At 40.1% G+C, this 13950-nt stretch overlaps 1 protein-coding gene and 1 long non-coding RNA gene across 19 annotated transcripts in view; one reads left to right on the top strand and one right to left on the bottom strand.

Annotated features, from left to right (window-relative positions):
• Nucleotides 1-13950, top strand: part of KIAA1217 (KIAA1217 ortholog) — a 276224-nt gene that overhangs the window by 18712 nt on the left and 243562 nt on the right. The gene's annotated exons all lie outside the window — the stretch shown is intronic.
• On the bottom strand, nt 9029-12556 carry LOC118500079. Its single transcript, XR_004902613.1, has 2 exons — nt 10761-12556; nt 9029-10730 (listed from the first exon to the last, which is right to left on the bottom strand). It is a non-coding gene; the product is annotated as an uncharacterized LOC118500079 (long non-coding RNA).

Below are 13950 nucleotides of genomic sequence, written 5' to 3'. Positions count from 1 at the left end.
TTTGTCCAGTGAAACCGGATTCTGAAAGGCCAAACCATTCTGGCTGTGTTTTGGCTCAGTTGTTCAAAAGAGCTCAGGTGTCTGAATTAGAAATTTTCCTGTGGTTGTAAAATTTGGTACTGCAGATCTGTCCCTTGTGGGATACTAGGGGCCTTCTCTGGGTTTGTTTTTCTCATCCTGTAAAGAAACAGAGAGGTTTAGACCTCATTGTGAGGGCCCATGTAGGAAGGAAAGATCACTTAAATCAAAGTATTCTCATTGTACAGTTATAACTGGATTTCTCATGTGTGTGGCTCCAGGTAGAGAGATAAAGTAGAAGAGAGATCTCTGCAGAATTTAGGACCAGCATGCCAAAACAAGTGGTCATGCTTCAGGCCCATTTCCACACATGTTCCTTAGAGAGGCTCCCTAAAACTGGCTAGGGAATCTCTGAGAAGAGACACCATGGAAAACAAAACGGGGTATTTGTTAGTCCCTGTTGTATTCACTCACATCACAATCAACTTTTAAATTGTGAAGTTGTTATACTTTGAAAGGCACAAGCATGTTTAAAAAGATAATTTTGATATAAAAATAGTCCACTAATTGCTTTATCTAGACTACAACCTTTTCTCTAGACTTGACAGAAATTTTTATATACTGGAATGTTATATTACTTATCTTGCCTCACCTGTTCTGTGAATGGATGTGGCTTTTTACACTTAATTTAATTTAACTTTTTTACCTAATCTACAGGACTGTCATGAGGAAAGGTGAAGTAATAATCAAGTCATAGACTTGGAGGTGGAGGGTCAAATGCCTTTTCGTAGAAGAGACCTAGTTACAGAGCTATATGAAGTGTGTAATGTTAGTTCTAGGTAGTGGTTCTCAATACCACCACAACATGTATCAATGCCTCTTTGCTATTGTACATGTCCCTAAATGGCGGTTGCTATACAAGTTTATCTTTTAAATTGATTGTATGGAATTTGACCCTTCCCTTCCAGAAGGGCATTTAATCTGCAGCATAGTTCTACAGAAGTGCATTTAATCTGCAGTTTAGCCAACCCACTGAGCTGTGATTTTTCTGATTTTTTAAAAATAAGAAATGGGTCTTGAATTCTAATTCTGTACTTGGGCCCTAGTGAACACTTCTCTCACTAGGTATGTGGTACGGTATGTGAAGGGACCCGTTCCCCTGTGCTGTGAGTAGAGAAGCTGTGTTATTAGTGAGGGACTTCCTGAGGTGTATAACAGGGTTGGGAAGAAGAAACCTCTGTGGTGATTGTCTGGGGAGGTGGGGGGACAGGGAGGTGGTCAGGGGTTATTGAGGGGTTGGGGGGGTGACTGTCTTTGAAGTGGGGTGGGTGAGGTTGAAGAGAGCGGATGGGGTTGCTGTGCGTCAGGTTGGGTACTTTTGCCAGGACCCTGCAGACAGATTTGGGGCAGTTGGTGACTGGAAAGAGCTGTGGGACCTGTTGCCATGTGTATTGTCCAGGAGGGACGTTTGCTTGAGCTGAGCCATGGGAAAAATCTAAATTCAGAGACCTGAGCTCTTTCCAGCAACTGAGCCAAGAAATAGTAGACAGAATGATTTGGCCTTTGAAAATTCAGTTTTTGACATACAAAAAGATCCAGTTTCACAGAAGAAAGAACCTGCTCAACTCTGTGAGTATATGGAAAAGAAAGTTGACATAAAAGAATCATTTTAATGTATTGGATCTATATTTCAATGTTTTATCCAATTTTAGTTATCTCAGAGGATTAGGAGGGAAAGGGGGCAGACAAACGGTAACAATGGAAAGGTGAAAAGAACTGGGGATGTTATTGAGAAGTGGGCTGACAGTGATGTATTTGTTGTCTGATAGTTTAAGAAGGATTGCTCTGAAGAGGATTCGGATATCATTTCACATGTCCATAGTGAGCCCCACAAGGAGAAAAAGGCTTTAAGGCAAAAATATTGCTGGATCAAGTCGTGAGAGTTGATGTGATAAAACATTGGCTTATGTTACCAACTGAATAGGTATGTTGTTGGCATTTTAGAGGCTGGATGATTATCTGTTTTAAATGTTTGTGGGAGTCCCAATTTAAGGGGCTAGGGAAAGTGGGAGTTCCTCCTTATTAAAGTACTGTTGAGTAAACTTGGCATGGTGGATGAAGGCCAAGGTCCACTCACACGTAACATGCACACAGTGGGAAAGCTCTTCTGTCTGTGTCTTGGCACCTCCTCACGCTGGAGTCATTCGCTCCCGTCTTCCTACTTGTCTGTCCTGATATACATGATACGTGAGCGTGTACATGCATTCCAGGGTTCACCCAAAGCCTGGCATGCTCAGTCACCCTGCCTCCCTCTTTCCCCCTCTCCTCTCTTTCTTTCTATATATAAATACACAAGAAGATTAGCATCTATTTATAAGATTTCCAGTTGTAACTTAATAACAATTCACTGCAACTCCTGTTTGCTTGTGGTCAGGAGAGATGTCTCTATGAAGGAGCTTAGAATGGAAGATATGCAAATGATGGCCAATTTGAGGGAAAGGGAGGGCTTGAAAATAAAGGCTCAAGTCATTTCATTGTGCTTAGCTGTTGCAGGAAATGCTTGCCCCCTTCCTGATTTCAGCCCACTGCAGGGGCATGTGAATGGTGTCTCTAATGTCTTACTTACAGAAGGGACCCTGGGTTCTTGAAGGCCAAAACTCGCTTTCACCTTCTGCCACTTCTGCTCTCACTGACTGACTCATCCTGATTCTCAAAAGGCATTTTCACCTCTCAATACCAAGTAAAGATAAATGAGCTATTTGTCTCCCATGTGTGTTTTGAAGACTAACCACTAAGCATTGAGTGTTTTGTTTTGTTTTATTTTGTTTTTTATTTGAGGAGCAGCTTCTTTCTGAGGCCTGCATTGTTACTGACTGGCCTTACCCAACTGAGTGCAGTTACGTTTATATTTCTGGTTGTGGGAAGCCTCCAACATTTTTATTAGGAAAATAATTTTTTGGTCCATTAAACAATAAGTTTGGGAGTATTTAAACTTTTCTAAGGAATTACAGATTTAGTGCTAGATACACACTCTATCAATTATACACTTCAAATCCAAGTAACAAGCACTGCGTGATTTTTCTTTCTCTGCTCTGAAGAGAGCGGACTGGGTAGAACATGTATAATAAAGGTCAAAGTTGTGTGAGTGCTTGAAAGTCAGCCTTTCCCTGTTTTTGTTTTATTTCTGAGACATGCAAGGGGACAGGAAAAAGATGCCCTTTCAAAGACTCTACTAGTTAAACACATGCCCAAATGGTAATTTGAGAAGAGGGTGGGCAAGATGAAACAAAAGCAGACAGCTTCAGATATTATCAGGTTGACACAGTTGTGGAAGGAGATGAAAGGTGAAGTCTGTGATAAGGTGTTGAACTAGTAATACCAGATTTAGAATTTAAAAAAAGAAGAAGACAAGGAAAGCACACACACAAAGGGAGTTGCACAGAACATTCCAGGAAATCATTGAACTGTAGGTGATAACATGCTTCCTTCTTTTCCTTTAAAGATTTGTTTCAGAGAATAGCTAGGGTAAGAACTTGCATTATAAAACAATATGGGGAATTTGTAAGGAACAAGGAAAGGAACTATCTGACATGGCATTTATTATCACCAAAGGTGTATTGGTCTTGATAATGCAGATGTTGGCCATGGCCTTTATAATTTATTTGGACTTGAAGACTGTGCCTTCAAAAGTAATGCTTAAATTGGCCTTATACATGGTTTCAGGTCCACCAACAATTCATTCAAGTCAAATAACAATCATCTTGATAATGCCACGATGTATGTGTGTGGTCCTTTAGGAAATATGAAGAATTCTTTTGTAACTCATAACTTTGGGATCATCATCCTCGTATTAGTGCATACTCCTTCATCCCACAATATATATAACACTTGCTGTTCCACACTCAGCCTTCCTCTTAGCTTTCTTTGTTAAGCTCCAGTTTTTATCCCAAGACGAGGTCTGAACAAACATTCTTCTTTCCTGAAGCAGCTGTGAGCTGAAAGAATGTAAGGTGAAGAGACTCCCCCCTTCAGGCATAGGTGTCTGTTTCCCATCTCAATGCCTTTATCTCTTTTATCTTCATTTAAAAGTTTTTCTTTCCCTTTCTTTTCTTTTTGCCTCTATTCACTGAATAAAGAGATTGTGCATCTCATTTGTCCCGAACATTGTTCCGGGCAACCTGGTATACCACAGACCACAATGGGACCACAGTGAGCAACACAGGCAAAGTTTCCCTTTTCTTAGGGGGGAATAAAATATTAAATAATTACAAGGATAGTGAGTGTTAAGAGAAGATAAGGAGTGTTTTTAGTGGGGGAACTAACCTAGTCTGTGGGTAGGCTGTGAAGTCAGGGAAGTCTAAATAAGTAAAGCCAGATTGGAAATCAAAGAATTCTAGGATTTATCTTTAGAGGAAAGGAAAGAGAAAGCAATACAATTCCAAAGGGAAAAGGGCAAAAGATGCTTTGTCTTATACAGAACCTTGGAGGCCACATTATATTCAACTCCAAGGCTGTGGATTTGTGAAGACTGATCATGTTTTAAATTGGTTGTCCAAATGCTTCATCTATTCTCTTTCTCTTGACCATTGTGCCACTCATCAGCTAACTGCCCCTGTGACTGGATGACAGCAATCAAAAACATCTGCGGGTGTGCCATTGTGACCATGTGACTAGCTGTAATGGGAGGTGAAAAGTTCAATGAGACTGAGTTATTTACAATTTTATATTGGTCCCATTCTCCATGAATAAAATAAAATAAATTCTCATTAAGCAGCCACTAAGAGCCAGGAATTCACGTATCTGATGGGAACATCATGATTAATAGAGACCTGTTGTGTTCTCAAGGATCTGTAGTCTAGCAGCAGAGACTCGTATACACAGAAATGGTGGAATAAATCTTCTGCAGGGAATATGAGCGAGGCGTTATAGGAACCCAAAAGAGGAAGGAGTTCGTCCCGTGTGAGGGAATCTGGAAGGACTTCAGAAAGGAGATGTCTGAATTGATTTTACAACAATGAAGCAAACCTGTTTTCTTTTCATCTAGGCATCATACTTGATATTGTTGGTCTAGAAACAACTTAACATTCTGCTCACACTGCTGCATGGTTTGCCTAACATTACACAGTTAATGGAGGCTTGAAATTTGGGTGTGGGGTGAATTTTCATAAATCAAATCTCATTTACCATAATCTTATATTTAATTAAGGAGATGGTATGCTTTCTGAATGCCTATAATTGGCAGTGGTAGCTCACCCCTTAACTGTTTTTGTGCCCTAAACCCACCTTCTCCAGCAGTGAGTTAATCATCAGTGAACTTAGACTAACAGGAAGTTACTAGGGGTGATGCTACTTAAAAACAAACAAACAAAGATACTGTCGGCGAACAGGGAAGGATTCCAGGAAAGATCATTGCTCCCTAGTTCATTTGTATAAAAAGGTCAGATTTATTATACTGGATTTTCATAAAACTGGGAGAACTAACAGTTCCCCACATATAATATGTCAATAACCTGTTATAGTTGAAATTACTCTTGGTATGTAAAACTGCACTATACTTTACCTCTGCCAATTAATTGACTTGCTAACCTCCTGCCAAGATTTGTTTCTTTTAAAAAAGATTGCTTTTCCCTGTCTGGAGTGGCTCAGTGGATTGAGTGCTGGTCTGCAAACCAAAATGTCACTGGTTTGATTCCTGGTCAGGGAACATGCCTGGGTTGCAGGCCCTGTTCCCTAGTTGGGGGTGTATGAGAGGCAACTGATTAGTGTATTTCTCACACATTGGTGTTTCTGTCTCTTTCTTCCTTTCTCTCTCAAAAAAGTAAATAAAATCTTCTAGAAAAAAAAAAGATTGCTTTAAACATTCCTCAAAAGGCATATATAAAATTACACTTTGGCAGAAACATGAAGGCTAATATTTGGGTCTGAGTACCCAAATGAGTGCAAAATGAAGGCAAAATGAGAGGGGCTGTTTTTATCTGAGAGAAATACTGCTTTGGGACAGGAGGCCTTTGGCCTTTGTTCTGTGCAACCCATGACCATAGAATAGGCTTAGTTATCTTAAGAAGTTCTGTCTTAGGTTCAAACAATGCAGACATTTTTTAAAGATTTTATTTACTTATTTATTTTAGAGAGAGGGGAAGTTGTGGGGGCAGAGAGAGGAAGAGAGAGAAACATTGATTGGTTGCCTCTTGTATGCACCCTGACTGGGGAAACCCAAAACCCAGGTATGTGCCCTGACCACAAATCAAACCAGCGACCTTTTACTTTGTGGATGACACCCAACTAACTGAGGCATACTGGTCAGAACAACCAATGCAGATATTTATTAAGGGGTACTTTTAGAAGTAGCAAAGTGCTAAACCATTCTACCTGAATGCCCCCCCTCCCCCTATACACACCTATAGATTGCATCTCCATACTATCTAAAATACTAAATAAATCTCAATTCTGTGTTTCTAAGAGAACATAAATATTAAAAGACCATGAGAAGGCCCTTAATCTCTTCCCTCCCTCACATCACCTGCTGTAAGCCCATAACTAAAGCCTGTATGAGCACAGTAATAGAAATGGAATGGAACTCAAGTCAGATTGCTGAGTTCTGGATTTCGCTATACCCAACTCACTAGGCTTGTCTGTTTCCCTAACAGAGGTGTTGGCAATGGACAATCCTTAATACATACATTCTTTGATATCCAAAAGAGAACAATATTCATCATCTTTCTTAATATGGCTTTTAAGTTTTTAGCGATTATATTGGATGAATGTGCAAGATTGCTTTTGACAGAATAAATTTGGTCACCAGAACACTGTCTCTTTTAGGTCTGCGACACTTGCATGAATTCTGACCTGTGCTCACCCACTAACCAGGTTCTGATAACACTCTTCTCCTTGTTACAAGTGGGCTGTTAGATAAAATACTTAGAAACTATCTGTCCATCGTCATAAAGACAATTTATGTGTACACACTCCATTGAAACGTCTATTGCATGAGGAATGGCATCTTTTGTTATTTTCAACTTTTTTCCAGTTAGCGAACATGAAAAATAAAGATGATGAATTAAGCTACTGCATTGTGAAGTGTAGCTTTGACTTCTTTCTTTTGATAATATTCAAGAGTAATCCTGGCATGTGCTCCTTGCTCCAATTTCCATTTTAAAGGAATATTTCTTTGAACTACAAAATACAACATATAGTTCTCTGTTCTGCTGAGGGGAAATGGGTGAAATTGCCACATTTCTATGAGAATCATAGGGTTTTCAAATCATTGTGGGGAAAATGATTGAGGCTCAGTGTCATTGGGAAAGGCATATTCTTAAATTTGCCTGCAATTTTTTTTAAGTTGGTACTTTGGTGCTACTTTCAGAGCACTTTTACATCTTTGTTTTCTAATTTGGCATGAAAATTATTTTTTAAAATGACATTTAATTTTAGGATTATTTTTTATTTTGATTGCCATAAATATATTTTGAAGGGAAAAATGATACATTTTGGGGTAAGAAACTCAATTACATTGAGTCTTATAATCACTTCCCTTGTCATGAACTTTAGTGGCTATACATAATTGGGAAAATCTCACAATATAAACAACATGCTGAATCTTGGTTAATATTCCAGATTATGTACTAATTTTAGTTCTAACAATAATCATTTTATTAGTTAGTATTTGCTTTTTACTAAGGGAATAGAAGATACGGATAATGAAATTGTGCACATACAGTCATTTTAACAAATTTTTCCCTGTGCGTAGCTCATTCTGTTATGGGTATACAATCTCTTCATAATCTCTTCACATAAAAATTGTTTCATTCAAAAGTATGACCTGGCATCATGCAAGATAAAATAGTGCTCATTGTCAAGTTCATGTAGAACTTAACCGTCATTTTAGACTGGACACAAGAAGCACAGAGGGACCAAGGCCCTTCAGGACATTCACAGGAGAGAGGAATGTGGTGGGGTGGGCTCTGGAATGGAGAGGCAACCTGGCATTTCTCTATCCTCAACCCAGGAATGACATTGGAAGGTACCCCAGGCTTCCTTCTCCCTTCTTTCCACATGACCAGGGCCCCCATTCCTGTAACAGATGGCACTGTGTTTATGAAATAAAATTAGATAAGGGAGAACTACCAGGAAAATCACTACTCATTGAGGAATGGCAATGATGCTCACCACAGATCCAGGTTAGAGAGGAGCCGCAAACCAGGAGGCAGGACTCCTATTTCTAATTTGATATGTGACCTTAGTCACTTAAATTTTTTGGCCTCAGTAATTTTACCTATTGAAAAAAAAAATGTTCCAATTACATAGATGGTGAAATGATGTCTGAGTTTTCTTCTCCACCTCTAAAATTCCTCTAGTGAGTGAGTGACACATTGATAAGAGTAAGAATTCCCAAAGCCACACTTTAGGGAGGGAGCCCCACCTTCGCCAGCCACCCCGTCATTGTTGAGTAGAGAATAATACCGTGGGTGACAGTCCAATTCTGGTCAAAGTGAATGTGCACCCACATTCAGCCTGGCCATGGTCCAGCCAGACTGAGATAGCTGTTACAATGGTAACAGATTTATTCAATAATTGTCTTTGATTTTTATTTTACTTATTTTTTTCACAGTAAGCATTAACAGCCATCTTGGAATTTCAGCTGAGGTCTGTTTCCACATACTCTTCACTGATCTCTGTGAAATAAATTATATTGAAGGGTTTTTCCTCTTGTGAATTATTTGCCTGGAGGAAAAATTCTTAACTTTTTCTTCTAAATGCATGTAAGAATAAAGTCTCCTTTGAAAACATTAATGAAAAGAGCAAACATGGGAATAGCTTTCACCCCGACTCTTTCCCTGGTGTCCAGGCTGTGAGAATGGAGTCTCTGACCAGCAGAGGAATGCCAGGGGACTCCCACTGTGTCAAGGGTGTGCCCTTCTGCCTCTTAAACAGCTGGTCTGTTAATTATTCATGGAGATCAGGCTTTGGGAAAAGAAAATATTAAAAATTAGTTCATTTATTTTATTTTTACTGTTGACACTATTACAGATGTCAAAACTAATTCATTTTCTATGAGTTCTTTTAGCTATACTAAATATATAAGCAAGAAAAGCTGGCATTTTCTATGTGAGATGTGTCTTTACTTTGTCCAACTAAGGGGAGAGAGAGAATTAATTATGTTTAGAGACTGATAAAGTTCTCCATGGTTACTATCAAGAGATCAAATTCTTATTAACTTTTGCAAATGTGAACAGGGAAGAACACTTGAAAAATAATGATCAAATTAAGTATTACTCTTTCCTTCATTCTCCTTTCTCTAGAGATATTTTACAGAGTCCATACTAGGCATGAACAGTCTTCTTTGAAGCAAAATATACCCTTGCAACTTTCATTTCATAGTTTTTAAGTTCTTTCTTTTGAGTACTTGAGGCCAATGACATAGCAGAACCTCTCACATCCAGTTCACTATCCCAACCCCTTCAACTCCTATATATTTATGGCATTTTTCTGTAGTTTGAAAATGGACAGTTCTTCTTATTTGCTGTAGTGATGTTCTATAAAGTTCTTGCAAACACTGAATTAGCACTGAATTTTTTGGTGAAAAAATTTTACCTAAATTTCCTAGGTAAAATACAGGGCTAAGTTCCCGTGAGCCTCAGGTCACAATTTGGTCAACCTGTCAACACAAAGCCTTAATTTCTGTGTGTTTCTGGTTAAAAACACCTTATGTAATATATGGTGTTGATTCATTACCATTGAACCCATAGCCAACAGCTATAACTCATGCCTGAAGGAAGTTTATCTAAGACAATTATTTTGTCCACAAAGCACATCACAGCCTTCTTATGCTCAGGAACACTGGACAGTGTCTCAGCACACTTGGGGGCCATTTTAAACAGTGTAATCATCCCTGCAAAAAAAAAGGGGCAAAAAAAGCTCAAAAAATATATGTACCACTAAATAGCCTACAAAAAGTACACCTTTTAACAGTATGAGAGCTGAAACGAGAAGGCAGAGAGCATCACCTTGCTGGACTTCAGCTGAGTTCATGCTCATCAGCAACTCAAAGTGTTGGCTGCTCTGCATATCAGCAAATAACTGTAAAGTGCTGGGAGTATTAACTTGGGTGTCACAAGTAAATTTTAGCAGGTAGGTAAGTTTGCAAATGCAAAGTTTGTGAATAACAAAGATTGATTGTAAAATACAATAGCTTCTAGTGTTTTTTGTTCCCCATTGGCATAATGGCTTTTGTTTAAGATACAGGTGAGAGTAATGCTACTGGCTTTGCTGACTTTTAGCATCAGTGTAATTTGGTTCTTAATAGGATTTTCGAAAGTAGAGTCCACTCACCATTTTGATGTGGCACAACAGACTGCCGCAGGGGTCCTGGCTGTTACTTCTATCTTCTTGGCTTCTTTTACATTTTTATCTAATGTATCCTTTCAGATTCAGCCCTCTGGTGACTTTGGCAGTGTTGTCATGATCTTTGGAGGGGAGGCAAGCTGCTCCTAGTCCTGACCATTTCTTTCTGCCAAGTCCTGCTCAGATTATGGAGAAGTTGAATTTAATTCATAAATTCAACAGCTTGAGTACTGTAGATCTTGCTATTATTTGGTGAAACTACGATTGAATTGGGCTGCACGGTCATTGGAATCAGATATTCATAGTGTTTTACATGTTACTATTCTAATAGCAGTACAAATGGAGTTAGGGGCTGTTTGCCAATCATCTATCTTATTGATGTTGTTGAACACAACACAGACACATAAAGGGAATTATGTGGCATTGCAGCTTCGATGTCCTTAGAAAAATGAAGGTCTTTTCAGAAATGTAAAAGGCAAAACAACTTACATTTTGTCTACTTATGCCTGGTTTGAGAGCATCCCTTACAATTCCCAAGATAGCTATTAAAGCCTGTGGAAATCTGGGTTTGAATTTTTCAGAAACTTTTCAACCAATTCAAATGTTTTGTCCTCTTACAGTCCCATCCCTAGTTTTGTAGATTGGGAATACTTGCTATATTCAAACTGTATCTTAACTCTTACATGATTAAAAGCTGGAGACTTTTCAAATGCAGGCTATGTCAGCTCTAAGCCCGGATTTGTTAGTTCCAGAGAGAGTGGCTTTTTCTGGATGGCTGAGTTTACTTCCAAGAATGCAGATGTTTCTGCGGTAGATGCTGGAGTGGCTTCCTTATCCAGTGGAGCTTCAGGGCCATGGCAGGTCTCCTTTCTAAAGGGAAGCCTCCCAGAAGGGCAGGGAGAAGTTACTGGGTGGCCTTCTGATGGGAAGACACTGCCTACTTGCTGTGTAGGTTTTCCTGTGATACTTCCTGACTCATACTCTCCTGAGACAGACAAGGGCCACAGGACAGCAGCCCATGATTCCAGCTACCAGATTGGCCTTGAGTTCAGTGTTCCCTGTACAGAGCAGTTTATGCTGGCCTTTCTTCCTGATGCTTCTAGACAACAGCGGGGTGATCTGCCCCTTTGTCCTGGGGATTCGTGGTCTTGGCAGCTTGAGGAAACTGTCATGGGGGAGGGGCTTTAAAGCATGGTGATGCTATCTCTTAGGCTCTGTGTGACCACAGTGAAGAGAAGCAGGCCTTGAGGAGCCACTGTGGGAAGGGCTTTTTAGGCATCATGGAGAAGAACATTCAAGCGCAGCACGGGTAGAAAGGGTCGGGCCAACTACTGGCTTCTGGAAAGTCTTCATTTTTGAAAGACTGTTGGGTGGAAGATGGATTAGAATTACTCTGGGAGGTCTGATGCATAGAACTCTGGTCATTGTGCAGGGGCCACAGGGAGAGGCTGTGTTGCTGTGAGATAAACAGAAATTTTGAAGCTACACAGACCTCATTTCCAATTCACTTATGTGATGTGTGACTTAGAGAAAGCTGTTTAATCCCACTGACCTTCATCTGTAGAATGTCCAAAATAATACGGAGTTGGCAGAGTTGTGTGGATAAGAGATCATGTATTTAAAGCATCAGGCAGGGTACAGCCATGCAGAAGGCATTAGGTAAGTGGCAGCTCCCTTATACTGAGCCACATTCACCATTCAGTGAGCGCTAACTCAGGTCTGGGTGTTATGTTAGGCACTGGAGAGACAAAAGGAATAAAGAAGACAGCAAGCAAAAAGGTAGTTAAAATAAGACCATGAGAAGTTCCATGATAAAAGAAGCTGGTGACATGAGAATGCACTGAAGGGGCTCCTAACTCATACTGTGGGGCTAGGAAATTTCCATGAGGAAGAAGAATCTACATTGGGCTGTGAAAGATAAGTTAGCCAGGCAATCTGAGGGAGGGCTGGGCTTCTAGACACACAGGAACACATGCAGAGGCCTAGAGGGAAAAGAGAGCAGGGATCTTCAGTGCAGCTGAGCAGAGGTCAAGGCCCTGGCTCAAGTATAATGGGATGTGTCAGGCATCAGGGTGTGGTCAGAAGTGGGTAGAGAAAGGATGAGCAGAGCCAGGAGGCCATGCCAAAGAGCCTAGATTTTATGTTTATGGGCAGTAGAGAGCCATTGAAGGGTTGTAGCCTTGCTTTTAGAAAGGCTATTGGCCTCAGGGTGAAGGTGGGTTGGAAATCTAGGATACAGGGAGCGGTGAGGGGGGCGGGTGTGGTGAGGGGTTGCAGGACAACAGATAGGGTCATGTGGTGTTAGGTCGTTGCAGTGGGCCATGTGATATGTGAGTGCAGGTTGATCCAGGGTAGTAGTGGTGGCAGGAAGGATGGAGAGAAGCAGGTAGATTTAATGTATCTCTGAGGATATAGAACTCGAGCTGTCCTAACTCTGCCTCACTTGCCTCTCTCACTTTGCAAACAAAATAGAACAAAAAGAGTTCTATTCTGCAGGTAAATACAGTTGTTCCTCATTGTTAGTGGTCCTTTCACTCACATGGCGGGCAATTTAATTTATAAATTTATACCTCTGTTGCTCTCCATGTTTGCAGGTAGGGTGCAAGAATAAAACTTAGCACTTAAAGTACTTGCATTTATATTCACCTGTTTTGTGAAGACTTCCTGTATGATTATCAGCGAGGATAAATCCTCTGTGTGCACAAGAAAGGAGACTTCTTAGCGTTCACTGGTGTCCAGTTTAACAACATCCTAAAAAAAGTCTGTGCTGCAGTCCCTGAGCCAGGAACGGCTGCACAGAAACCATCCAGAATGCACACTGGGAAAACTGTGTTCTGTCTCTGAGAAATTTAGTTCTATCTTATTATCTCTAAATTGCATTTCTATTTGAGACATTTTATTTAAAGTAGTTTCTGCAGAGGAAATTGGCAGAGTTAATGATCTAGATCTTATGGAAAGCTAAGAATATAAAGTGGATGCCATGTCCAGCACTTTAAATTCTTTGCTAGGTAACTCAGACTAGAAGGGCCTGCCCTCACTCTGAGCCAGAGCCCCTTACGGGGCTTCAAGTTACAAGTTCATGTCGCCATAACATGTTGGGATTTCACATATTTCTAATTTACAAGTGTGCAGGTTATATACTTAGAGATTAATGGACAGGTCAGAGATGAGGTGGTGTTACATTCCTTATTTATGTTTGAGGTTCTGGTGACTAGGGAAGCAAAAAAATTAAATTTATTGAGGTAGCATTGGTTAATAATATTATACAAGTTTCAGGTATACAACATTAAAATTTGTTATCTCTATAGTCTATTGCAAGCTCACTACCTTTCCAAACTCTTCTTGAATCTTAGGCAGCTTCGATCTCTTTCCATGGAGTTCAAGTTGTTTCAGGCAGCTTCTTGGCCTTTTCTCGGAAATTTTGTATCCATACATCATAGGTGGGGGCAATTTTCTAGTTAGTCTGTTTGGGCAGAATACTGAAATGCTGTGGTTTTTCCCAAAGCCATTGGTCATCTTGTACAACATCTGCCTATCATGTGGACTCAATGGTTTGCATTTTGACTCTCCTCATACTCTGCATATCTAAAG

This window comes from Phyllostomus discolor, chromosome 1, assembly GCF_004126475.2.
Source record: "Phyllostomus discolor isolate MPI-MPIP mPhyDis1 chromosome 1, mPhyDis1.pri.v3, whole genome shotgun sequence".
Lineage (NCBI taxonomy): Eukaryota > Metazoa > Chordata > Mammalia > Chiroptera > Phyllostomidae > Phyllostomus > Phyllostomus discolor.
The sequence above is the reverse complement of the archived record's forward strand: the minus strand, read 5'-3'. Positions and strand labels throughout refer to the sequence as shown.